This window comes from Microtus ochrogaster, chromosome 1 (genome assembly GCF_000317375.1).
Source record: "Microtus ochrogaster isolate Prairie Vole_2 chromosome 1, MicOch1.0, whole genome shotgun sequence".
NCBI lineage: Eukaryota > Metazoa > Chordata > Mammalia > Rodentia > Cricetidae > Microtus > Microtus ochrogaster.
In genome coordinates, this window is record NC_022009.1 from 16,186,312 (window position 1) to 16,213,401 (window position 27,090).

The window sequence follows — 27,090 nt, forward strand, 5'->3', positions numbered from 1 at the left end:
CACAGAGCCCTGAAAACATTTCACACACACACACACACAGTCCTGGAAACATAACATCCCCCCTCGTACACACACACAGTCCTGGAAACTTCTCCCCCTCTCACACACACAGTCCTGGAAACTTCTCCCCCCACAATGCTGGAACCCTCCCCCAGTCCTGGAAACTCCCTGCCCCCCCCCCCCCACAGCCCTACCTGATTTCATGATGATTCTAAATCCAGTCACGCTAGCTATGAAAATGAACCATCACAATTTATTGTGTAGGTTGTTTTGGTATTGTCTGCTTTGGATTGCTAAGAACTTAGAGTTGTTTCTGTAATTAAAAATAATTTGAAAATTCTTTTGCTCTTTCTAGTTGAGGCTGGGAAGGTGGAAAGATTATATATGTATGTGGCCTCCATTTTTTCCTCAGTTTGCCTTAAGCTCAAAATAATCCTGATATTAAACTGATGTTTACTGAGATGGCATATTCTGAACTCTACATGTAAAATAACACTCACAGATAACCTAGGGATTAGGAAATTTACAACTTTGTTTTAAATGTTTGCATATAAAGTTTATTTGTTTCCTTTAAGGGATATTATTGATATAAATATATAATCTTTGAAGAAATTATTATACAAGCTTTAAACCTATAGATCTTTTTAAGGAATACTATTTTAATTATAAGATATTAGACAGTATTTTGAATGCTAGATAAATGATTTTAAAGACCAAAAAGGGGTATAACACTACTGTGGCTTCTATATATATTAAGATAATTTTAATTGTTGAAAGTGCCGTTATTACCTAGAAGGAAGATGTACATATTCTTTTATGGTTATGGGAGTAATCAATCTAGTGAGGTTCACAATGTTATATATTTTAAATAGGAAACAGGGAAGTGAGAAAATGAAGGCAATTTTGGAAGGTAGTTGATTTTTAGGAAAAAATGATTGGTTTAAAAGGACAGACTGAAGTTTATGAATGCAAAATATATCTCTTGAACCAAAGAGAATAAGAAATAGTTTATTCTGAGCCAATATGAGTGTTCATGGTCTAGGAACATACATTTTAATTACACTGAATAATACAGTATATTGTAAAAACATGGATGGGGTTGTATAAACTTTTCATAGACACAGAACAAAAATAAAGTCATAAGTGAGTTTATTTACCAAATGCATTGATGCATCAAGTAGGCAGTTACAACAAAGCAGGGGAAACTCTGCTCTCTTAGCTTTTGGTTGTAGAAGCTAGTGGTCTGCAAGCAATACATTCCAAAGGTTGTACCTGACAATCAGAAGGATTTTAGATTAGATAATGAATGGGTGATAAATAGCTATTAAGTAGATATAAGGTAGCCAAAGATAGTTATTGGTTCTGGATCTACACTATGAGATTTCAACTCTTTACATTCAGCTCTAATCTACTAGTCTGCCCTTTTCAGGAAACTGTTGCACACAAGTTCATAAATGATTTTCTTTGAAAGAATGAATGAACCTGGGAGACTGATACTGTTTTGTTTGTTACACCTTCATTCTTCTGTTAGTAAGAGTTTAGATTGTAAAATATTGAAGAATAGATCAAAGATAGTTGTTAGGCTTTCTAGGCTGTCTGTCTTTAAACAACCAAAGGGAATAACACAATAAAACATGGAACATGAATAATAAAATCCCAGAGACAGATATTGGGGTTCAAACTGAATATCAGAAATGCAAAGCAGCCAAGTCATTAGACAGACTTTACCAAGGCTCAGACAAAGAGGCGATTCTTCAATGTTTTCCATCAACCTCAGACTCTAGGCGCCCCTGAGTACCTGCCTCTTCCCCTTTATATTCCTCTCTCCGCCCAGCCCAGCCCTATGGCTCCTGTCTCCACCTCCCTAATGCTGGTACTAAAGGCCAGTGATCACAAGTGCTGGGATCACCTTTGTGTGAGCTTTGTTTCTCTTTTAAATATATTCTGTCTTGTGTAGTCCAGGGTGGCCTTGAACTCACAGAGATCTGTCTGCCTCTGTCTCCTGAGTCCTGGGATTAAAGGTGTGTGTCACTACTCCCTGGCCTGTATGGCCTACTAGTGTGTCTGTTTGCCCTCTGATCTTCAGGCAAGCTTTATTTATTAAAACACAAATAATATGCCACTATAAAAACCTCTCCTAGAGTCTGCAGGTAACTAAGGGTCTGTAAAATAATCGGCATGCTATTGTATTGGTTGTTCTTCACAACTTGATATAGTAAGACCCTGTTGCTAAAGACAACACTTACTATTTCATGAAACACAGAAGTCAGACAAAGTTTAAAAATGGACAAAGAAGGGCCAATTTTTGTTTTAAGTACTTATATAATTACAGCCAGCATTATCACATATCATTGTTATAAGGAAACATTTAAACTTAAAAAAATAAGTTGGAAAGTAAAGTTACTAAATTAAAAATTTTGAAAATTCAATAAATTTAGCTTTTTGGCAAAACTGAATAAATTATTTCATTTTCTTTGTTATTGAAAATGACAAAAACATATGTTTAAAACTTAAAATATAGATTGTGGGGGATAGAGAGATGGCTCAGTACTTAAGAGCACTTGCTACATTTCCAGAGGTCTTGGACATGATGATTCACAACTGTCTATAACTCCAATTCTAGGAGACCTGATATCCTTTCCTCTCCAACCTCCCTGAAAGTAGGCACACGTGACACACGTACATACATGTAGGCAAACATTAATATATATTAATAAAATAGATGGTGGATTCCACAATTATCTTTAATATTTATAATTATGTATGTCTGTGTGTGCACATGAATTCAGGTGCCTGTAGAGGCTAGAGGTTCTAGACCTCCTGAAACTTGAATTATACATGGTTATGAGGCATCTGATGTAGATGCTGGGAATTTATCTTTTCTCTTGAAGAACAGTATTTACTCTTGACTGCTGGGCCATCTCTAGCCCCAGTCATTTCTTTAAGATTAGGGTTTGAGATATGCAGTTATGTGATTTTCCTAAATTCTAAAACCAGTCAATGGAAAGCAAAGAGTTCAGAGGTAGGATTTGTTTGTTTGTTTTAATTACAGAAGTTCCCTTTGAAAACAAATCAAAATTTTGATAGTCTGTAGCAGTTTATTTTTCCTGCCTTCCCTGCTGCCCTTCATTTTCTGAACGAAAAAATGCTCTCACATTCTATGTCTGAAGTGTACTCGCTCTTGTTTAATCCTTCGTGTTTTTAGTCCTCAAAGCAGTGATTCTTTTTTTTAAAGATTTATTTATTTATTTATTTATTTATTTATTTATTTATTTATTATGTATACAACATTCTGCCTCCATGTATGCCCACACGCCAAAGGAGGGCGCCAGATCTCATTACAGATGGTTGTGAGCCACCATGTGGTTGCTGGGAATTGAACCATGACCTCTGGAAGAGCAGACAGTGCTCTAAACCACTGAGCCATCTCTCCGGCTCCAAAGCAGTGATTCTTTAACTTTGGGTTTTTTCCTTTATTAAAAAAAAAAAAAAATCTTTTTTTTTCAATTTTACATGCCATCCCAGTTCCCTTTCCCTACCCTCCTCCCAATCCACCCACCTACCCCCTACCCCACCCCTCATTTATTCCTCAAAGAGGGTGGAGGTCTCCCATGGGGAGTCAACAAAGTCTGTCCCATCACTTTTAGGCAGGCTGAGCAAGGTATCCCTCCACAGGGAATGGATGTCGGAAATATACTAGGTATAAATACTTGTTCCACTGCCAGTGGCCCCACAAACTTTCCAAGCCACACATCTGTCACCCACATTCAGAGGGCCTAGTTCAGTCCTATGCAGGCTTTCCAGCTGTCAGTCCAGAGTCAGTGAGCTCCCACTAGCTCGAGTCAGATGTTTCTGTGAGTTTATCATGGTCTTGACCTCTTTGCTCATATTATCTTCGAGTAGATTCTGGGAGCTCGGCCCAGTGCTTAGCTGTGGATCTCCGGATTTACTGGATGAAGGTAATCATCAGAGTCATTACAGGGGAAGTGAGGGAGTGGAGGGGCTGAGTTGGGGAAAGGAGAACAAGGAAAGAGATATCTTGATAGAGGGAGCCATTATGGGGTTAGCGAAAAGTCTGGCACTAGGGAAATTCCCAGGAATCCACAAGGATGACCCCAGCTAAGAATCTAAGCAATGGTAGAGAAGGTGCAGAACAGTAATTTTTCAACTTGGGGGTTGAAGGACCCTGTCTCAGGGCTCGCGTAAGTCCATCAGAAAGCACAGATATTTGCATTACGATTCACAGCAGTAGCAGGATTACAGTTATGAAGTAGCAATGAAAATAATTTCATGGTTGGGGTCACCACAACATGAGGAACATTGTTAAAGGATCACAGCGTTAGGAAGGTTGAGAACCACTGTCCTAGACAAATAGTATCTTGTTAAAATTTTCATGTACTATAGTTAAATCTAGATTAATAATTATTAATTGCTTTTAAATGCTAATATTATTGTAAATGAGGATTTTTACCAGTTTATTTTAAAATATTATTTCTTTATATATACATATATATAATGTTTTAATTTTCCTCAATGTATATAGAAGTAAAATATGTCTAGCTTGTTTCTGTGTTGAGCAAGTAATGCATAAAATGGGAAGGATAAAAGAGATAAGTATATGCGTCAGATTTTTGTTTGTTTAGAAAAGAATGATTTTTAGTTATCACAAAGAGGCTACGTGTTTTATAACAACAATCACATCCATTCAAAAATGCAATTTTTCATAATGAAAATTATTTTGTTAATTTAATTGTAAATGGATTGTCCATTTATTTTGTGCTATTATTCTGTGGTTATTTCTTGATTACTTTGTATATTTTGGAGATCAGATCTTTGTCTGATGTGGGGTTAGTGAAGACTTTTTCCCATTCTGTAGGCTGTTGTTTTGTCTTGTTGACCATGTCCTTTGCTTTACAGAAGCTTTTCAGTTTTTAGGAGGTCCTATTTATTAATTGTTTTAGTGTCTGTGCTGCTGGGGTTATATTTAGGAAGTGGCCTCCTGTGACAGTGTGTTCAAGTGTACTTCCCACTTTCTTTTCTATAAGGTTCAGTGTGGCTGGCTTTATTTTGAGGTCTTTGATCCATTTGGACTTGAGTTTTGTGCATGGTGATAGATATGGGTCTATTTTCATTCTTCTGTGGTGTAGGAGGTTCTTCTGTTTGTGTGTTGTTTTCATTGGTTAATAAATAAAGAAATTGCTCTTGCCTGGACTCCTTCACTGGACATGCAGTATCCATAAAGAGATGGCTGCTGAACTTGCCTAAAGGTGAGATGGTCTTTAGGGGTTCCTCCTTAATGAAAGAGTCTGTGAGACATTCTCAGGACACAGAAGAAAGTGACTAAACTGTCTTTAAATTTTCCTGCTTCATGGAAAAGTCTGCTAAATACTATGGCCTGTGGGCTGAAGATGGATGCCCCAGTGGTACAGAAAAACTTTGGGTAATTGTCCAGGCAGCAAGATGTCTCCGTCAATTCTAAAGTTTTAGAAGTTTTTATAATGTACTTCCTGTTTACTTAGGTAATATTATACCCTTCTGAAGTCTTTGATGGAGTTGAAGAATAGATAGATAGTTATAGTTTTCCATTGTTATAATAAAAGATAAAATAGATCTAAATATTGTAACTGTAATTCTTGCTTGATAACTTTTGTTATATGTAATTTTACTATGTTAAAGTTAAAGCCTTTCTTTCCTTTTTAAACAGAAAAGGGGAAATGGTATAAGAGGTCCTTCTGTTTTTATGTTGCTTTCATTGGTTAATCAATAAAGAAACTGCTTGGCCTGATAGGGCAAAACTTAGGTAGGCGAAGAAGACAGAACTGAATTCTGGGAGGAAGAAGGCAGAAAGAGAGCCACCATGGAGCCACCAGGTCAGACATACTGAATCTTTCCCGGTAAGCCATGACCTCATGGTGACATACAGATTAATAGAAATAGGTTAAATCAAGATGTGAGAGTGAGCCAATAAGAAGCTAGAGGTAATGGGCCAGGCAGTGATTTAATTAATACAATTCTGAGTAGTTATTTCGGGTGTAAGCTAGCTGGGTGGCTGGGACAAACAAAGGACCCCCTTCTCCTTGTAATACTTCTACATGTTGGTATCCAGTTATGCCAGCGCCATTTGTTAAATATGCTTTCTTTTTTCCATTTGATATTTTTTGCTTCTTTGTAAAAAATCAGGTGTTCGAAGATGTGTAGATTAAGATCCAGGTCTTTGATTCGATTCCATTGGTCCTCCTGTCTGTTCTTATGCTAATACCAGGCTGCTTTCAGTACTGTAGCTCTTCAGTAGAGTTTGAAGTCAGGGATTGTGATGCCTCTAGAAGTTCTTTTATTGTACAGGATTGTTTTGGCTATCCTGGGTTTTTTGCTTTTCCATATGAAGTTGAGTATCGTTCTTTTGAGGTCTGTGAAGAATTTTGCTGGGATTTGATGGGCGCTGCATTGAATCTGTAGATTGCTTTTGGTAAGATTGCCATTTTTACTATGTTAATTCTACATACCCAAGAGCATGGGAGATCTTTCTACACTCTGATGTCTTCTTCAATTTCTTTTTTTCAAAGATTTAAAGTTCTTGTCATACAAGTCTTCCACTTGTTTGGTTAGAGTTACTCCAAGATATTTCATGCTATTAGTCGCTATTGTGAAGGGTAGTGTTTCATATGTTGAACCATCCCTACATCAGATGAAGCTGACTTTATCATGGTGAATAATGGTTCTGATGTGTTCTTGTCTTCAATTTGCCAGTATTTTATTGAATATTTTTGCATCAATATTCATGAGTGAGATTTATCTGTAATCAACTTATGCTGGAGAGGTTGTAAGGAAAAGGGAACACTTCTGCATTGCTGGTGGGAATGTAAGCTGGTACAGCCCCTTTGGATGTCAGTGTGGTGATTTCCCAGAAAATTAGGAAACAACCTGTCTCAAGACCCAGTAATACTACTTTGGGGTATATATCCAAAGGATGCTCAATCGTACCACAAGGACATGTGCTCAACTATTTTTATAGCAGCTTTGTTTGTCATAACCAGAAACTGGAAACAACCTAAATGCCCTTCAACCGAAGAATGAATAAGGAAAATGTGGTACATTTACACAATGGAGTACTATACAGCAGAAACAAATAACAACATTGTAGGGTAAGCCCAGCCCAATGGGGGGCGTGTTCGCCTCTGGCTAATGTTTATGTATAAATCTGGCAGGCCTGAGCCCCACTGGTCCAGTCCTTTTTGTATTTCCTGCCCATCGCTGGATCCCTGGTGTTGTAAGCTATCCCTTCATTAAAATTTGCTGTTTCATATTAAGCTAGCCTGGTTATTACGCCGCTTACACTTGGTGCACCAACGTTGGGCTTTTTTGCCCCCACCCTGGAGCGGGTCAGGACTTGAATTTTAGTTGAGAGAGCTACACGCCCCAATCTCGCAGCTTTCTGCCTGGGTCCTAACCACGCAACACGCTCCCTGCCCAGCTGCCAGGCACCCCGCTGTTTTTTAGTACGGACTCGGGCCCCAGTGCTGAGTCCGAGATACAGCTGCGGCTTGGCAGGACGGCGACTCGGTCATGCATGCCATATGGTAGAAGGAGACAACAGACTCTACAGAGTTGCTCTCTGACCTCCATTCATGCTCCATGTCACATGTACCTTTCCCCACACACAGAAACACATCTGCATGTCACACACACACACACACACACACACACACACACACACACACACGATGGTGACTACTACTACTATATAAGTAATCATTAAATTAAAACTTCAGTGAGAGCCGGGCGGTGGTGGCGCACGCCTTTAATCCCAGCACTCGGGAGGCAGAGGCAGGTGGATCACTGGGAGTTCGAGGCCAGCCTGGTCTACAAGAGCTAGTTCCAGGACAGGCACCAAAGCTACAGAGAAAACCCTGTCTCAAAACCAAAAAAAAAAAAAAAAAAAAAAAAATCGATGAGAGTATCTTGGTTACTGTTTTGAAAACCTCTTAACCTTCCTGTTTTTAGTAAAGCACTATTAAAGAGAAACAAGGAATACTATTATTTCATATTTAATTTTAGGGTTATAGCCAATTCCCTTTTGTAGCTCGAATTCTAGGTGGTCTTAATTAATCAAAGCCTGGATTCAGATATAGGGGTTGTAGTTGAAGATCAGAGAAACAGCAGCCAGCCACTAGAGAGATCTTCTTCCTCTACCATTGCTCAGACTGAAGGGTGATCCTCAGACTGCCTACACTGCATTGTGTCTCCACAAAACTTCAGACTTCACACTCTTGCCTTTTATATTCCTCTCTCTGCCCAGCCATATTGCTCCTGTCTCCACCTCCCTAGTGCTGGGATTAAAAGTGCATGACTCCCAAACACTGGGATTAAAGGTGTGAGCCACCACCATCTGGATCTGTGTAACCCAGGGTAGCCATGAACTCAGAGATTCATTTGCCTCTGTCTCTGGGTTTTGCGATTAAAGGTGTGTGCCACCACTTTCTGGCCTCTAGGGGCATAGCTTTGCACTCTGATCTTCAGGCAGATCTTCAAGCTTTATTTACTAGAATACAAATCAAATATCACTACATGCCTTCTTTAGAAATATTATAGATTATTAATTAATATTTCCTAAAATTTTAGAATTTCAATCAAGTTATACTAGAAAGAAATGTCCTATAACAGAATTATTCATCATATTTAAGATTTGATAGAGTATTAATATAAATATTCAGAATATTGTTGTATATATTTAGTTAAAAGCACATTAGTGCTTTTGGTTTATTCTTTGTGCCTATTTCCCATTACAGCATTTCAAGCTAGATTATTTGATCCATTTTGATTTCATGGGAACAGTGCCATCTACTGAGTCACCAGCATGATATATCACATATTATTTTCAGAGAATAGAGTGAAGTATTCAGTTATTTTTATTACTTATATGTAAATTTAATTGCTCTTTATTTGCTTTCAAAAGAAATGAAATAATGTGAGTAAGTAGGTGTTTTGATTCTAAAAATTTCCTTGGTTGAAATAGCAATTGAATTTGAGCTTTAAATATATTCTCTTTCTAGTACATTAAACAAATTGGATTCTATCAAAAGCTTGCCTGCACTACCTATAGTGTACATCAATTTATCTATTATCATTTATTATTTTCCTACTTTTATGTTTTCTGTTCTTGAACCATAGTTTCTGTGTCCTGAGTCAGGAAATTCTGATTGAATTCTTGTTTTTTTTTCAACTGCAGTATTAAAATAGATTCTTAAAATTATTCTGACATTCCACCATTAATACTTTAGAGCATAGCATCTTCACAAGCAGACACCTACCATTTGCCATAGAACTAATTTAGTGCTGGAAAGATGGCTTAGAGATTAAGAGCTTCTTATAGAAGACCCAGGTTTGGCTCCAGTATCCACATGATGGCTCACATCCACATCACATCAGTTCCATAGAATTTCACATCCTTTTCTGATGTCATAAGAATTGTGTGTATGTTGTATATATACATACACTCAGGTATGAAAAAATACACTTTTATAAATACACACAAAAATAAAATAGATAGTATAAAATATGTTCTGACGAGATCAGCTAGGTCTCTAGCTGAAAACATAGCTAGGTTGGCTAGAAGCCTAACCCCCACCCCCACACACACTTTTTCACAACTTTGGGATTTGCAGGTGTGTGTGTACAATTTTTCCCAGCTTTTTAAACGAGTGTTAAATCTAAACCCAAGTTCTCATGCATGTGCAGCAGATGTTTTTCCCTCCTAAGAACTATCTTCTCCTCCCATCCCCAAGGAAAAAAATACACAAAATATCCAAACCCTGGCAGTGAGTGGTTTTGAACTTTTTTTTATGAACCTAATGACTAGTTGGTTTCACTTCTTTTTTTTTTCCTCTTCCTCTTCTTTGTAAAGAGAGTATGTGTGTCTCTTGTCTGTGTGTGTCTGTCTGTGTGCCTTAATGTGCATGCAGACATCGGAAGAGGGAATTGAGTGTATTCTTCTATCACACTATCTATTCCTTTGAGGCACAATCTCTCCCTGTACCTAGGACTATATCTCCAAATCTTTAGAGTCAGAAATATAGGTGTTTGCAGGATGCCCAGCTTGTTCTCCATCCAAACTCTGCTCCTCACAATTTTGCAGTGAGCACTCCTAACTGCTGATTAATCTTTCCAGTGTGTGGATATATTTTTTAAAAGATTAATTTATTTTGTATATATGAGTCCCTATCAGCATGTACCTTTATTCCAGAGAAGGGCTTCAGATCCCACTAGAGATGATTGTGTGCATTATGTGGTTGCTGGGAGTTGAACTCAGGACCTCTATAAGAGCATTCAGCAGTTCTTAACTGCTGAACCATCTTTTCAGTCCGTTTGTGGATATCTTATCTTTTAAGAATTGCCTCTTCAAGTACTTTTCTCAATTTTAAAATCAGGTATTTTGTTTCCTTGCTCTTCAGTTGCATTAATACTTTTTAGACTTTGGACTACATGTTTTATCCTGTGTATGATTTTTCAAAGATTTGCTTCCATTCTGTAGGTTGACTCTTGTTGATTATGGTTCTTACATTGCAAATGCTTTTTAATTTGATTATATTCTTTTGTCTCTTCTTAATTTTGTTGCTTTTTACTCTTGGGACAAAAGTCATATTCAGAAAATCACTGACAAATAAATGTTGAGTTGTTTCATTGGGCTTTGTCTTAATGGATTTTGTAGTTTTCAGACTTGCATGTAAATGTTAAATTATTTTTAAATAGATTTTGTATATGATATGAGCCATTTCATTTTTATGCATTTGTAAATCTTGTGTTCTCAGTAACAATTTTGAGGGCATTGTCCTTTATCAAGTATTCATGACATTTTATTTTAGTTGAAATTCAGTTGTCTATAAATGTGTGTATTTATTTTTGGATATTGTATTTCATTGGTCTGTGTTTTTTGCTTTTATGTTAATGCCTTGCTCTTTTGCTTACTATATTTTTGTAGTAGATTTTTAATTCAAGTGATATGGTGCCTTCAACTTCCATTAAGATAACTTTTGCCGGGTGGTGGTGGCGCACGCCTTGAATTCCAGTACTCAGGAGGCAGAGGCAGGCGGATCTCTGTGAGTTCGAGGCCAGCCTGGTCTAGAAGAGCTAGTTCCAGGACAGGAACCAAAAACTACGGAGAAACCCTGTCTCAAAAAATTCAAAAAAAAAAAAAAGATAACTTTGGCTATTTGGGATCTTGTTTGGTCCTAGGTGACTAGTGTTGTCAACTTGGCACAAGCTTGAGTCAATTGGGAAGAGGAAATCTCAATTGAGAATGCCTCCATCAGACTGGCATGTTGGCAAGCCTGTGGGACATTTTCTTGATTAGTGATCGGTGTGAGATGAACCAGCCCAGTATGCGTGATGCCACATTTAGGCAGTTGGTTCTGAGTTAAATAAAAAAGTTGTCGAGCAAGCCATGAGGAGCAAACCAGCAAGCAGCATTCCTCATGACTTCTGCTTCATTTCCTACTATGACTTCTTTTGAAGATGGACTGTGATGTGGAAGTGTAAGCAAAATAAATCCTTTCCTCTCCAAGTTGCTTTTGGTCATGGTTTTGTTTGTTTGTTTATTACAGCAGAAAGCTTGATGTGGGATTTCCCTCTGTATGCTGTGATTACCATTAATGAATAAAGAAACTGCTTTGGACCTATAGCACGGCAAAACTTAGATGGGGGGGGGGAAACTAAACTGAATGCTGGGAGAAAGAAGGGCGGAGTCAGAGAGAAGCCATGGAGCCACTGCCAGAGACAGATGCTGGGAACTTTACCCCATAAGCCACTGCCATGTGGCAATACACAGATTAATGGAAATGGGTTAAATTAAGGTATAAGAGTTAGCCAATAAAAAGGTAGAGCTAACGAGCCAGTGATTTAAATAATATGGTTTCTGTGTGATTATTTTGGGGCTGAGCAGCTGGGAACCAATAAGCGGCCTCATTACTACAAAAGCTAAGAGTCTGTTTGAGTTTTGTGTGAATCATTGACTTTATGGATCAATTTGAATAGTATAATGATTTTAACAATATTAATTAATCCAGTTCATGGTATGTATTTCTTTCTGTCTTCTTACATTGCTTTTATACATTTCAGTGTATTAATGTTTCATCTCCTTGATTAATATAGTTCTGAATTTTTATTTATTTGATGTAGTTATTGTAAACAAGCTAGTTTATTTCTTTTTCAGACATTATTATTAGTATGTAAAAGTCTATTGATATTTGTATATTGATTTTGCATCCTGTAACTGTACCAAATTAGTTGATTAGCTCTAATAGTTTTTTGTTTTTTTTTGTTTTTTTTTTTGCACCAGAGCAAAAATACAGAATATTTATTCATTTCTTTCTACTAGAAAGAACATAATGTTCTTAGATAAATGGATCAGTTGTCAGGAGTTGCTTTTGGAGAATGATCAATGAATTCCTTCTCAAGGGTTGGGTACTGAAACCAGGGCCCGTCACCCCGGGACCGCATCAGTCTTCGAACTTCCCTCTCCTTTAACCTCAATTCAGCCTTTTCAGACTCAATCTGGAGGATAGCCATGGTTTTTTCATAATTCTTTTCGGGACAATCATAGAAAGTTCGGGCAATCCATCTTGATATTGGGAGCTTGTAATACTCCCAGTGTTCTGGGATGTAGCCTTCTGGGATTTCTGCAAGTTCAGCTTCACCAATAAATATGTTCACCAGCGTTATGCCAATCAGAACTGGAACCCCAGTCAACATAAGGTAGAATTTCAGCAACCTCAAGAAGCGAGTGTCATAGTATGAAGTAGGCTTGATGACGAACAGTCTCTTGCCATGGTCCCCACTGTGCCGCACAGGAGCGACAGTCTTCGGAAAGCTCCGTGTGAGAAAGCTTCCGACTCCGAGTCTAGCGCCAGCACGGCGGACAGACAGCGCTGTCAGCGCGGTGACCGAAGCCCGCTGCAGCAGGCTCATGGCCGCCATGGCTACCTAGCTCTAATAGTTTTTGGTTGAGTCTTTAATATATAAGTTCTTGTCACCTGTAGAGGCAGTTTGATTTCTCTGTGTTTTTGTGTGTGTGTGTTATAGGTACATGTGGCTATATGTATGTGGAGTTTTGTATTGGGAGTTGGCATATGTATGTGCTCATGTATAGGACTGAGGTCGATATTGGGTGCCTTTCTTCATTGCTTTCTACCTTACATTTTGATACAGGGTTTCTCCCCTCACTTAGATCTCATTGATTTGGCTATGTTGGCTGGCCAGTGATCTTCAGGATATGCATGTCTCTACACCCCTGGCACTGGAGTCGCAGATGTCTACATCATACCTAACTTTATATGCTTGCTGGGGATCTGAACTTAGATCCTCATACTTTCAAAACAAACACTTTACTGACTGAGCTGTCCTCCAGCACCACAGTTTAACTTCTTTCTGTCTGATTAAGATGAATTTTTTCTTAGTTTCTTTTATAATGACTTCCAGTATTGTATCAAAATGATATGAGTATGCATCCATTGCTTGCATTTGACAATCAAAGTAAGGTTTTCAATTTTCTGCTGTTGAGGTTGTTAGCTGCGGCCTTTTTTTTGGGGGGGGGGGTTGTTTTGTTTTTTGAGACAGCATTTATCTGTGTCACTTTGTAGCCTGTCTTGGACCTCTATAGATTAGGCTGATCTCAAACTCACAGAGATCTGCTTGTCTCTGCCTCCCAAGTGCTAGGTTTCAAGGTGTGCACCATCACCATCTGGCAAGCTGTGGCCTTTTTATATACTACCTTTATTGTGTTTTGGTCTGCCCCCTTGTTTTTTTTTTAATATCTTATTTTTATGTCTCTTTCTCTGTCTCTGTCTCTCTCTCTCTGTCACTGTGTCTGTCTGTGTCTGTCTGTGTCTGTGTCTGTCTCTCTCTCTCTCTTTCTCTCTCTCTCTCTCTCTCTCTCTCTCTCTCTCTCTTTCTCTCTTTCTGTGAGTGTGTGTGTGATGTGTATCCACCACAGCTTGTGTGAGGAGTCAGTTTCCACCATGGGCCCCAGAGATTGAACTCAGGTCATCAGGTTTAGTGATAGTTGACTTAATCTATTGAGCCATCTCCCTGGTCCTTGGTCTGCCCGTCTTAAACTGCTTCACTTTCTTTTTAATTTTTCTTTAATTGTTTAAAAACATGCTTTTTAATTATCATATATCTCTGCACATTACCCCAAATTTCTTTTGTAATTGATTTAGTTTTGTACTGTTGTTGGAAAAGATTCTTGATAGAATTTTCTAGAAATTATTAAGACTTGTTTTATGGGCTAGTGTGAAGTCTGTCTTGGAGAATATTTGATACTTAAAAAGAATATGTATTCTGCTGCTGTAGGTGGAGTGTTCTGCAGTAAGTACATTTTGACTTAATTACAGGGCTATATCCCAATTGTAAGTCGAAATCATAACTCAAAAACAGATTTAATATACTTTTTATTAACTGAGCATCTAAATATTGGCTGTTTACTTTCATAATTATGCCACTGGTTTGGAGCTTTGCCTTTTTGTTGCTATCCAACCCTATGAGAAAGTGTCAGTAACATTACTAACCTGGAAAGCTATAAAATTTGTGTGGTTTCTAACAAATTTGTCAGCCTTTTATAATTGTAAAGTTGAAAATTCCTAAGTGAAACCCTCTTAGGTTGGGAACAAACTCTGTATGTCTATTAGGTTTTGTAGGTTTTTAGTGCTACTGAAGTCTGCTAATTCTTACTGCTTTTCTGACGTGATGGTCTTTGTATTGTTGAAAACAGAGCATTTATGTCTCCTACTGTTGTTACATAGTTACCTCTTTGTTCAGTTCTGATAAAATATTTGCTTAAGTGCTCTATGTTAGCTGTGTATAGATTTATATTTTCTCTTTTTTCTTTAATTAATTTATCTTTCCCTCTTTCCCTTCTCTTTTGTGTTTTGAATTTTTCTTTCTAGAGTTTTTATGTTGCTGAAGCAGACCTCATACTGGCTCTGTCTTAGAGTGCTTATCTTTCCTTCAAATTCAAAAGACAGCCATGTCAGGTATAGTGCTTTTGGTTGGTAGATACTATCTTTTAATACTCGGTATATCATTGAAGGACTTGCAGGACAGGCAAAGAGGAAAAGATAAATTTTATGTCATGTATGTGTGTATGCATTAAAAAAATCTAGATAATCTTGGTGAGTCTGGTTCATCTCTTTTAACATGATCTCTTGTTCTATCCATTTTCCTGCAAATGACATAATTTCATTCTCTTATAACTAAATAAAACTTCATTGTGCATATGTGCTGTACTTTACTTATTCTCAGTATCATTGACTATTATGAATTATGTCACAGTAATATGGATGTGCAAGGATATATGATAAGCTGATTTCAATTTCTTTGGGCATGTATCTAGATGTGATAATGTGATAGTTTTAGTTTTTGAGGAACTTTCATAGTGATTTCCATAGTGACTACATTAACTGATGAGGTCTGTGTTAAAGTTCCCTCTCATTCTACAGTCTCCACCATTTGGTTGTTGTTTGTTTTCTTAATTATAGCCATTTTCAAAGGGATGAGATAGACTCTCGGTATGATTTAGATTTGAATTTCCCTGCTAGCTAAGGGTAGTGGCCATGTTTTTAATATAATTATTGACCATTTTTACTTGTTTTAAAAAATAAATTTATCTGCCTATTTATTGATTAGATGATTTAAAAAATATTCTGGATTTTAATTTCCTGTCAAATATATAATTAGCAGAGATGTTAGCTCCAACCCTAGAGGTCTAGTATTGTATCTTGAGTCTATGATACTCTTATCTTACCAGGGTATACAGGGATGAGTCTGATACTTAGGGACTGGCATAGCATTGGAGGGGTATTTCAGTCCATTTTGTCCTACTACAATAGAATCCTGCAGTAATAATAAACAAATTTATTACTTAATACTTTTGGATGTATGAAGTCATAAGAGTGAAGGACTAGCATCTGGTGAAGCCCTTCTTGCTTTATGGTAATGTGACTAAAGAATCCCAAGGGTAAGAGGGAACCAGATGGAGCCTGGACAATTACTCTACAAACCCACTTTAATTAATGTGATAAGAACATTAATTTATTCACCAGAATTGAGCCCTCAAAACTAAGCACTTTGATTTTGTCCTATACTTTGATTATAATCTTTTATATTTTGAATATTTCATACATTGACACAGTAACAGAGATCCGCTTGTCTCTGCCTCCCGAGTGCAGGGTTTAAAAGCATGTGTCACCACTACCTGGCTATAATGCATTCTTATAAGCTGGTGTCATCATGTCATATAATGTAAAAAACTTATTCATCCTAACTGAAACTTTCCCTATGATGTGCTCTGCCTCTATCTTCCCCCTCCAACATGGCATAAACATTTTGTTCTCTACTTCTATGAGTTCAGTTTTCCTGGATTCCACAAGTAAGTGATATATTGTGGCATTTTTTTCTATACCTGATTTATTTCACTTAATAGCTATAGGTTCACACATCATGTCATAAGTAATAGGAGCTTCTAACTTTATAAGACCTAATAGTCTTCCATTTTGTTTATAAGTGGTTATGTGTATGAGCATACATATTTATGCATATATACATGTTGACATGTTCACATTTTCTGTGTTCATTTGTCTGCTGAAAGCACTGTTAATCTTTTACCTGGTCTGTTGTAGCTAATGGAGTGCGAATGAGGATAAGAATGTTCAGTAGAGATACAAATACTCAGTATGCAGGTTTTCAATTCTCCTGGGTATATGCATAATATGGGGTTTCTTAGATCATATGGTGGTTCTATTTTAAGGAATTTCCATAGTATTTCCCATAATTGGTTGTACTAAATCAATTTTCTACCAAGATTGTGATAGGCTTGCCTTTCACCACATCCTCAGCAACAACTTCATTTGCATCCTTTTGCTAGTAACCGTTCTAACAGGTATGAGGTATTGTTTTTAATTATGGTTTTAATCTATGTTTCTCTAGTACTTGATGATGAGTGTGTGTGTGTATGTCTGTGTGCATGTATGTGAGTTTATATATATTGATTATTTTATGGTCAATTTTCAGTGCCTTATTTTGCCTATTAAGTAAGGTGATTTTTCTCTGTGTTCTTTATGCTTGTCCTTGTACATTGTTATCTGTACACTAGGTTTGATATTTATACCAGTCTTGATAATGTGAATTTCCAGAAATTCTAATGAGCAAGATGTTCATTTTCTATGACCCAGTAGTCATTTCTGCTATTTCAACACTAGATGGTGCACCAAGTACAAGTTTGCTATAAACCCATGTCTGATGTAATGTCATAGTTTCAGCACTAGGAGACCCAAGACCAAGTACGTTCCAAATCCACAATTGAGGTATTGTTAATAATTAACTGGACATATGTCTTCAAAAGGTAATCTGTATTGCAAGCTTCCATTTGGGATTGTATTAGGCTCAGGACATTGTCTACAGTCATCTGCATGTAGACAGGCACACTTGGATTATGGCCTGCTCTACACGAGCTCTGACCATCCCAGGCATATATCATCTTATTGCTCACCTCCCTTTTCTTTACACATGCATTACAACAATGTTGGACATACCTGGAGGCTGTATCTATTAAAACTAGTACAGCACAGTAACAAAGTGGAAGAAGGAACAAGGCTCATGCTTCTAGGAGCTACCGGCTGCAGTTGTATAACTAATGGTTTTCGACCCCAGAAACCACTCATAGATGATGTTGGCCAGAATAGAAATTCAGTTTACTGGCATGATGAATTTCAGGCTATATATAGAGCCTTGTGGGGATAGACTTGTTTGGATCCTCTCTTTATGAGATTTCTTTGTTCGAGCATGGAACGACATGGGCGTAGATTGCATATGATATGAATTATGCCCCAGTTTACATTATAGCAGGCATTGATGCAGGCTAAAACATGAAAGTATTCTATAGGTATGTTTGTGCATGTGTGTCTATGTGCATGTGAAGACTAGAGGTCAGCATTGAGGGTTTGTTTCAATTGCTCTTCTCTTTATTTTTTGAGACACTATCTCTCACTGAACCTACAGTGAGACTAGCTGGCCACTAGTTCCAGGGAGCCTCTTTCCACCCTCCCAGCACTTGCTTCTTTTCACATGTGCTAGGAAATGAATTTAGGTCCTCATGATTATGGTAAGCACGTAACCCTGTGAGCCATCTCCCTAGCGTCTTAACTGTGTTTTTCTTTTTTGTGAGTATCATTTCTTGCTCTGTCAAAGTCTCTTCTGTTCCTAGTTTGATGTTTTAATTAGAACATTTAGGTTTTAACATGCTTTTTTTTTCTGTACTGTAGTTACACATTTTTTACTCTATTAATGTGTTACTTTATTAACTCTTATTTTGTTAGATTTATCACTTTATTTCAGTTGTCTGATGTAGATCATTCTTTTATTTGGAAGAAATCATATTTGTAAACAAGAACATTCTAGACCTAAGTTCCTCTATTGTAACCCAGTTATGTTTGTTTGTTTGTTTTTAAACATATATGATTAAACAGGCAGTATTATTTTTCATTATTCCTGTATAACTTTCTCCTTATATTAATTAGTCAGTTTAATAAAGTTTACAAATTGGGGAAAAATGAAATATTCAGATAAAATAAGGTCAAAGATTTCTAATCATGCTCAGTCTAAACAATCTACACTAAGACGTTATAATCAAATTGTCAGGAATCAAAGATAGAAATCTTGAGTTGACAGAAAGAAAAGAAACATGTCAGATATCAAAGGATTCCAGTTAGACTGTCACTGGATGTCACAACAGAAACCTGATGGGACGGCAGTCAATAGAGTGATGAATTTAATGTGCAGGAGGGAAACTATTCAATTAGACTGTTATACCTGATAAATGGCCCTTCAAATATGAAGGATAAAGTCTTTCCTAGACAAATATTATAATTGTGCTTACCACACCCATATTGTCATATAAAAATAATAATTTTTCAAGCTAAAAGAAAAACATAAAATTAGTAACATAAAATATATGAAATTATTAAACTAACTGGTGAAGTTAAGTATGCTATTAGGTTCAATACTTTAATGTAAGAGTGGTACATAAATTATTCATATTTAGTATGAAAATCAAAAGATCATAGTATTAAAAGTAATAACTACAATGCTTTAAAATATATAAAATGTAAATTTTGACATCTAAAACAAAATATACTAGGAATGTTGAACAATAATATAGAGATTTTTTTATTAATAGATGAATTAAATGGGAAGGGGAATGGGATGACATGGTAAAGCAAGGAATATGGGAGGGACAACTAACACTAAAGGCTATCTGAAAAACCATATGGAAACCTATTACTTTAGACGCTTCCTAAAATATAAACATGTAAGAGGAATTTAAATGGAGTTACTATTTAATGGAGGAGACCTTGCCCCCAACTAGACATCTTCTGCCACCTAATGAAACTTCCAGTTCCAGGAATGGGTTACATCCTGGACAATGGGCCATTAGTCAAAGGGATCCCATAGAACCCCTTTCTCCAAACATAACAGGCCATTGCCAGGGCTGCTGGTTACTCTCCATAAACTGATGGTATGACCCTATTGCTGAAGACAGCACTTAACTTATTTCATCAAACATGGAAAAATTAAGCTGGTTCCCAACTTTACTTCAACTGACTAGTGTTCATGGTGCTAGAAGGTACTTTACACTACCAGAGGAGAAAAGTAGTTATCTGTGTCACCCAGCAAAAAAGTTACAATCTATGACAGTGACCCACCTGCAGGATACCCTGCTACAGTAGTGGCACATCTGTTATAGGAGTAACCAGCCACACTTTGGTTTTATTTAAGACCCATTCCATGAGATGGAACCCAAACTTGACACTGCTAAAGCTCCAAGAACCTGTGACCTCATAAGTCATGGGCCCTAGCAGAAAACCTACTGCTATTCATCTGCTAACATAACATTATAATACAATGACTCCTAATAATATATTTTTATACCCATAAGCCAGTGCATTACTCAACCCTCATAAGAGAAGCTTCTTCTTGAGGTAGATGGTTATTATCACAGAGACCCACACGTAGATATTATGCAGTGGGTGAGAGACTTTGGAGGACTCAGCTCTAAATTATCTATCCCATCCCTCAAGGGTCAGGCATTTGCCAGAAGAGGTGATAAAAAAAAATTTTTTTAAGAGCCAGGGGTGGTAGATAGCTCTAAGGAAATAGTATCTGTCTGACGCAATAGGACTAAATATATATGAACTTCTGTGATAGTGCATACAAGACCTACACAAGTTCAAACTTCAGAATATCCTAGCACTAAGAAGGGAAGGTATACACAAACTCCTTTCCCTAACCAGGAAACTTATTTACAACTGATACCTGATGGGAAAGGAAAATCCAGTTTTTCCAATGAAGTGTTACTGATGTGGGTATATCAACCACACTTCAGAGCAGGACTCATGCCTAGGAGTTGTTGGCTTACACAAAACAGATTCTGTGCTCTGTGTGTGTATGTGTTTGTGCACACACATGTGTGCATGTGTATGCACACATTTTTTGTTCACTCTTTTGTTTGGTTTTTCGAGGCAGAGTTTCTTTCTGTAACAGCACTGTCTGTCCTGGAACTCACTCTGTAGATCAAGCTGGTCTTGAACTCCCGAGTACTGGGAATAAAGGCATGTGTCTAATACTCAGCACTTCATTTCTCTGTTTGTTTACTGGCTGGCATAATTTTGTTTAGCTTATAATTTGGGCTGCTGAAAGTCCAAACAGCATAGTGGGAGCTCAGTGAGGAATCCCTTTGGACTGGATCACACAAAGGTGTGGATAATAAGGAGGCAGTCCATCAGCAAGTGATTATATGGAAAACAAATATCAAACACATTTGAAGGTGGGTGGATGGGGAGATTTGCCCTGTTTTTAACAGCCATCATGAACAGCTAATAGGTTTCAAGAAAACTTCCTTTTGAGAGCACACTTTGATAATATCCTACTAGGTTCTGCCTCCTAAAGGTTTTGTAGTAGTTTCTCAATGAGTTAGTTAAGGGTATAACTAGATAATCTTGTATGTTCTCAAATCTGAAGAGGCTTTTTTTTAAAAGATTTGTATTATTTTACTTCTAAAAATTTGAATACACTCTCCTCACTAATGTTGATGGTCCTTGAGGAAAATATTCTTGTTTTATTTATTTCTTATAGACGTCACCTTTACATATTTATTATTATAAAATATACCTCTAAATTTAGACTATTTTAGGAGTGAACACATAGAAGCAGAGAATGAACAAAACTATGTATTCTTGTTTCATTTTGAGTAGGATCTAAACTTGTAATGGAAGATGGTTCAGAATTTATTCTGTAGCTCAGGTCTGGCCCTGATTTGGGTTCTTCCTGACATCTTTGTAGTGCCTGGATGTACTATTTAGTTTTTGACACAAACCTAGACATACCTTGGAAGAGGAACTCTCAGTTGAGGAGTGGCTTCTATCAGATTGGTTTGTGAACATGTCTGGGTAGAGTTTCTAGATTGATATTGATGTAGGATGTCCCACCCCATGGTAGGTCTTTTAATGCATGGGTGATTGGGCCGGAGTTATATAAGAAAAGTAGTTGAGCAGGCTGTGGAGAGCCAGCCAATAAGCCCTGTTCTTTCATGGTCTCTGCTTCCTTGTTTTCCTCAGTGATGGACTATAAACTGTAAACTACAATTTACCGTTTCTTCTATAAGTTGGTGTTTTATCACAAGGACAGAAAGCAAACTAAAACACTGGTTTACAGATGTGTGCCACAAGATACAGAAAACATTTTAATCTTGGGAAGAAAATGCTCATAAAACTTGGTGCTGACACATGGTCTAAAAAATAGAAGGGCATTGTAGTCTTTTAAGGCTTAGTGGCAAGTAAGTTTCTGGATGAGGCGGGTATTTTTATTCAGTTACTGTCTACTTCTTACTAAGAGGCATTCTGTTAAAGAGACCAAGAAAAATCAGACAGAGAAATTGCAAATCTGTTCAGGGTTACATTGTAGATGCCATTCTTGGTGTCCTCAGTTTGTTTATAATTAAATAAGATAGAAGAAAGAATCAATTTTCAGACCTCCATCAGATTTTCCCTGTATGTCTATAAGCAATTTTCTTAAAGGCCCAGCCCACTGTGGGTGGTGCAGTCCCTAAGCCCATGGACTGCACTTAAAAAGTATCTGAGCAAGCCCGAGAAAATAAATCAGAAAGCATTATTTTTTTCATGGTTTCTGCTTCAGCTTCTATCTCCAGGTCCTTGTCTTGGCTTATTTCATGGTGGACTTGGAATGATGATGAACCTGTGAGCTAAAAATAAATCCTTAAAAAAAAAAAACCCAAGTTGTTTTTAGACTGGTGTTTTGTTTTATTTTGAAGCCACTCTTCAAATTTTATATCAAACAGATATGTGTGTGCTTTGTTTTATAGTGCAGAGAAAACTCGTGAACCAACACTGAAAAAAATGTTCTTAGTATTTTAGTGTAGAAAATTTCAGCAGAGTTTGAAAACTCAGACTTTGTATGTAAAATTCTGTTGACTTCTGGGGAAGAATAGATAGACTTTGCTTGGGTATTTCAGTTTCCAAAGTTTGAACATTTACATGATGGTAAATCACATTAATGACAATAAATTGAAATTGAAATACTTCATTTTTTCTTTTTTTATTACTTTATAAATAATACCAATCAAAATTTCCACTTCTCCCCTCCTCCCACTTCCCTCCTGCTCCCCTACTCACCCTCCTCCCAGCCCCTCCAGTCCTAAGAGAGGGCAGGGTACCCTGCCCTGTGGAAAGGCCAAGGCCCTCCCCCCTCCATCCAGGCTTACAAGGTATGCATCCAAATAGAATAGGATCCCAAAAAGCTAGTACATGCAGTAGAGACAAATTCCAGTGCCATTATCATTGGCTTCTCAGTCTGCCCCAATTGTGAGCCACGTTCAGAGGGTCCAGTTTGATCCCATGCTTGTTCATTCCCAATCCTTCTGGATTTGGTGAGCTCCCATTAGTTCAGGCACACTGTCTCAGTGGGTGGACCAACCCCTCGTGGTCCTGACTTCCTTTCTCATATTCTCCTTCCTTCTCCTCTTCAACTGGACCATGGGAGCTCAGTCCAGTGCTCCAATGTGGGTCTCTGTCTCTATCTCCCTCTGTCGCCTGATGAAGGTTCTATGGTGATATTCAAGATAGTCACCAATCTGACTATGGAACAAGGCCAGTTCAGACACCTTCTACTCCACTGCCCAGTGTCCTAGCTGGGGTCATCCCTGTGGACTCCTGGGAACCCCTCCAGAGCCAAGCCTCTTGCCAACCCCACAATGCCTTCCTCAATTAAGGTATCTCCTTTCCTGCTCCCATATCTGTCCTTCCTCCATCTCAACCATCCCACTCCCCTAAGCTCTTCCCAACCCTCCCATTATCCCTTCTCTCTCCCCCTCTCCCCTTTCTCCACCCCACTCCCAACCCCATGTTCCCAACTTTTGCCTGGCGATCTTGTCTGCTTCCAATTTCCTGGAGGATCTATATATGTTTTTCTTTGGGATCACCTTATTACCTTCTCTAGGATCACGAACTATAGGCTCAATATCCTTTGTTTATGGCTAGAGTCCACTAATGAGTGAGCATATACCATATTCATCTTTTTGGGTCTGGTTTATCTCACTCAGGATAGTGTGTTTTCTATTTCCATCCGTTTGCATGCAAAATTCAAGATGCCATTTTTTTTTTTTTTTTTTTTTTTTTTTTTTTTTTTTTTACCGCTGAGTAGTACTCTGATGTGTAGATGTGCCACACTTTCTTTATCCATTCTTCTATTGAGAGGCATCTAGGTTGTTTCCAGGTTCTGGCTATTACAAATAATGCTGCTATGAACATAGTTGAACAAATGCTTTTGTAGTATGATTGGGCATATCTTGGGCATATTCCCAAGAGTGGTATTGCTGGATCCTGAGGTAAGTTGACTCCCAATCTTCTGAGAAACCAGCAATGAATGAGTGTTCCCCTTACTCCACATCCTCTCCAGCATAAGCTATCATTGGTGTTTTTGATTTTAGCCATTCTGACAGGTATAAGATGGTATCTCAAAGTTGTTTTAATTTGCATTTCCCTGATCGCTAAGGAAGTTGAACATGTCCTTAAGTATCTTTTGACCATTTGAAATTCTGTTGAGAATTCTCCGCTCAGTTCAGTATCCCATTTTTTACTGGGTTATTTAGAATTTTAATGTCTAGTTTCTAGCGTTCTTTGTATATTTTGGAGATCAGACCTTTGTCTGATGTGGGGTTGGTGAAGATCTGCTCCCATTTCTCCCATTCACTAGGATACCTTTTTGTCTTAATGGCAGTGTCCTTTGCTTTACAGAAGCTTCTCAGTTTCAGGAGTTCCCATTTATTCATTGTTGCTCTTACTGTCTGTACTACTGGGGTTTTACATAGGAAGTGGTCTCCTGTGCCCATGCATATCAGGCTACTTCCCACTTTCTATTCTATCAGGTTCAGTGTGGTCAAATTTATATTGAGGTCTTTAATCCATTTGTACTTGAGTTTTGTGCATGGTGACAGATATCGATCTATTTTCATTCTTCTACAGGTTGACATCCAGTTATGCCAAGACCATTTGTTAAAGATGCTTTCTTTCTTCCATTGTATAAATTTAGCTTCTTTGTCAAAAATCGGGTGTTCATAGGTTTGTGGATTGATATCCAGGTCTTCAATTCGATTCCATTGGTTAATGTCTCTGATTTTTGTCAATACCAAACTGTTTTCATTACTCTAGCTCTGTAATAGAGTTTGATGTCAGGAATGCTAATGCCTCCGGAAGTTCCTTTATTGTATAGGATTTTGGGCTATCCTGGGTTTTTTGTTTTTCCATATAAAGTTGATTATTGTTCTCTCAAGGTCTGTGAAGAATTTTGTTGGGATTTTGGTGGGGATTGCATTGAATCTATAGATTGCTTCTGGTAGACTTACCATTTTTACTATGTTGATCCTACTAATCCAAGAGCATGGGAGATCCTTCCAATTTTTTTGATATCCTCTTCAATTTCTTTCTTCAAAGATTTAAAGTTTTTATCAAATAGATCTTTCACTTCTTGGTTAGGGTTACCCCAAGATACTTTATGCCATTTGTGGCTATTGTGAAAGGTCGTGCTTCTCTGATTTCCCTCTCTGCCTCTTTATCCTTTGTGTATATGAGGGCAACTGATTTTTTGGAGTTGATCTTGTATCCTGCCACATTACTAAAGGTGTTTATCAGCTGTAGGAATACTTTTGTAGAGTTTTGGGGGTCGCTCATGTACACTATCATATCATCTGCAAATAACGAAAGGACTTCTTTTTCAATTCGAATCCCCTTGATCTCCTTATGTTGTCTTATTGCTATTGCTAGAACTTCAAGCACTATATTGAAGAGATATGGAGAGAGTGGACAGCCTTGTCTTTTCCCTGATTTTAGTGGAATCGCTTTGAATTTCTCTCCTTTTAATTTGATGTTAGCTGTCAGCTTGCTGTATATTGCTTTTATTATATTTAGACATGATCTTTGTATTCCTAATTTCTCCAAGACCTTTATCATAAAGGGGTGTTGAAATTTGTCAAATGCTTTTTCAGCATCTAATGAAATGATCATATGTTTTTTCAGTTTATTTATATGATATATTACATTGATATATTTTTGTATGTTGAACAAGCCCTGCATCTCTGGGATGAAGCCTACGTGATCATAATGGATGATTTTTTTGATGTGTTCTTGGATTTGGTTTGTCAGTATTTTATTGAGAATTTTTGCATCGATATTCATGAGTGAGATTGGTAATTCTCTTTCTTGGTTGAGTTTTTGTGTAGCTTTGGTGTCAGGGTAACTGTAGCTTCATAAAGAGTTTGGCAATGACTCTTCTATTTCTATTATGTGGAACACATTAAGGAGTATAGGTATTAGCTCTTCTTGGAAGTTATGGTAGAATTCTGCACTAAAACCATTTGGCCCTGGGCTTTTTTTGGTTGGGAGGTTTTTGATGACAACTTCTATTTCCTTGCAACTTATAGATCTATTTAAATTGTTTACCTGATCTTGATTTAATTTTGGTATGTTGTAGTAATATGAGCAGCAGGGCTGCGTCCCCAGCACCCCAGCTGCCTGCTAGCTTATGCCTTGAAATAATTACACAGTGTATTCTTTTAAACACTGCTTGGCCCATTATATCTAGCCTCTTCTTGGCTAACTCTCTCACCTGGACTAGCCCATTTCTAATAATGTGTGTAGCACCGAGGTGCGCTTACCGGGAAGATTCTAGCCTACATCCATCCTCGGTCAGAGCTTCATCGCGTGTGCCTCAGAGAGCAGAGCTATCGCATCTGCCCGGGAGAGGGGAGCATGGCGTCTCTGAGCTCACTTCCTCTTCCTCCCAGCATTCTGTTCTATTTACTCCACCCACCTAGGTTCTAACCAATAAAATTGGCCAAGGCAGTTTCTTTATTAGCCAATGACCTTCCTCCATCATTTCCCCTTTTTCTTTTTTAAACAACAACAACAAAAGGAAGGCTTTAACATAGCAAAATTACATGTAACGAAACAGTTATCAAGTAAGAATTACAATATTACAATATTTATATCTATTTTATCTTTATCATAACTAAGGAAAACTATAACTATTTTTCAACTCCATCAAAGACTCCAGAAAGATACAATATTACCTAAGCAAACAAGAAATAAGCAACTTCCAAACTCTAGAAATGACAGAGACATCTTACTGCCTGTACAGTCACCCAACGTTCCTCTGTACTGTTGGGGCATCCATCTTTGGCCTACAGGCCCATAGTTTCCAGCAGACATTTCCATGAAGCAGGAAATTTCAAAGGCAGTTCAATCATTATCTGCTTGTCCTGAAGAATGTCTTGCAGACTCTTTCATGAATCAGGAACCCCAAAAGATCATCTCACCTGTAGGCAAGTTCAGTAGTCCTCTCTCTGCGGGTTCTCTGTGTCCAGTTTATGCAATAGTCGAGTCAAGAGCAGTTTTCTTGCCCAAATGGCTATCAAACTCCATAAGGATCCTCTTCGATGCCCATCTTCTTCTTGAAGTAGATTGGTGCTGCCAGGAG

General features: G+C 37.7%; 1 protein-coding gene and 1 pseudogene across 15 annotated transcripts in view; one reads left to right on the top strand and one right to left on the bottom strand.

Moving 5' to 3' along the window:
• Gphn (gephyrin) overlaps positions 1–27,090 on the top strand; it is a 351,545-nt gene that overhangs the window by 29,739 nt on the left and 294,716 nt on the right. The window lies entirely within an intron of this gene.
• Positions 12,326–12,969, bottom strand: LOC101994040 (annotated as a pseudogene).